Raw genomic sequence first — 1,511 nt, 5'->3', positions numbered from 1 at the left:
GTCAAATGTGAGAATGGTTACCCACGGTAAACAGTGTTTGGTGAAGTTCCCAGACTAAAACAAGCTTGGAAGCAAGAGTGGCATCCACTTCCACAATAGCTTGTCTCTGGAAACCCTATGAACCTGGAGAAAGGACAAAAGATATGCAGGAGGTGTCCAAGACTTTTTGTTCATATGGTCACTAAGAGTCACCTGAGACTCGAGGGCACTTAACAACAACAACAACAATTTTCAAAGAAACTGTTGAACTTTTCCAGAATTGTTGTGCCAGTACAGTTCCTCTACATTATCACTAACTCTTTATATGGAAATTGAAGGAAGAATATCACAGTTTCCCTCAAGCCTGATCACTTCTTGAAAAGGGTGATACTGTCTCAAGGTCCACAATGGACTTTGATAAAGCTTGGAGTAATCACAAAAGCTTACATCCAAGTTAATTAAAAGACCTCCTCTCCAAATTCCGAGAAAAATACAATCTTCCCTGTTGTTGTGTTGTCCAGTTACTTTTGATTTAAAGCAACCCTATTTACAGCAGCTCTGAAGCCTGCCCTATTCTTAGCCAGTCTCACTAATTTCGACACACTAACCTCCATTGCCCCAGATACTGTGTCAAACCATCTCATTCAGGGTCTTCCTCTCCTGCACTGTCCCTCCACCCTTCCTAGTATGATTTTTTTTTAAGGACTGGTCTCTCCTGGCCACATGCCCAAAATATGTGAGATGGAGCTTCAAAATCCTAGCCTCTAAGGAAAGACTTGGTTTCACCCTCTCTAAGACAGACTTATTTTTTTGGCAGTCCTCAGTATGTTCAAGAGTCCTCTCTAGCACCGTAACTCAGAGGCATCAATTCTTCTTCTATCATCCTGAGTCATTTTCCAGCTCTCTGATGCATAACCAGGTGATTATGAAGACCATGTACTGGATCAGGCACACCTTAGTTGCTAGACTGACAATCTTGCTTTTTAGTACTTTGGAAAAGTCCCTGACAAGAGAGTTATCTAATACAACTCATCTTTTGAGTTCCTAACTGCTGGTGGCAAGAGTGTTGATTGTGGAGCCAAGCAAGATGTAACTATTAACAACCTCAATCTCTTCTCCATCCATCATGATGCTGCCAATTGGCCCAGTTGTGGGAATTTTTTCTTCTTGATTTTGAGCTTCAATCCACATTGAAGACTAATGTCCTTGACCTTGTGCAGTAAGTGCTTCAGATCCTCCTCAGTTTCAGCAAGCAAGGTTGTGTCTGCATAAAGTAGGCTGTTGATGAATCTTCCATCTTCCTCCAATCCTGATGCCACATTCTTCCACATAAAGCCCAGCTTCCTGGATGAACTGTTCTTCTTAAAGATTAATAACATTTGGGGACAGGATACATCCTTGATGTATCTCCCTTCCTGATTTTGAACCATGCAGTGTTTCCCTGCTCTGTTCTGACAACTACCTCCTGGCCCAAGTATAGGTTTCCCATTAGTACAATCAAGTGTTATGGAATTCCCATTCTCCACAAGGCT

The sequence above is a fragment of the Elephantulus edwardii genome, unplaced genomic scaffold, assembly GCF_000299155.1.
Source record: "Elephantulus edwardii isolate Elephantulus edwardi_28Jun2011 unplaced genomic scaffold, EleEdw1.0 scaffold00042, whole genome shotgun sequence".
NCBI lineage: Eukaryota > Metazoa > Chordata > Mammalia > Macroscelidea > Macroscelididae > Elephantulus > Elephantulus edwardii.
The sequence above is the reverse complement of the archived record's forward strand: the minus strand, read 5'-3'. Positions refer to the sequence as shown.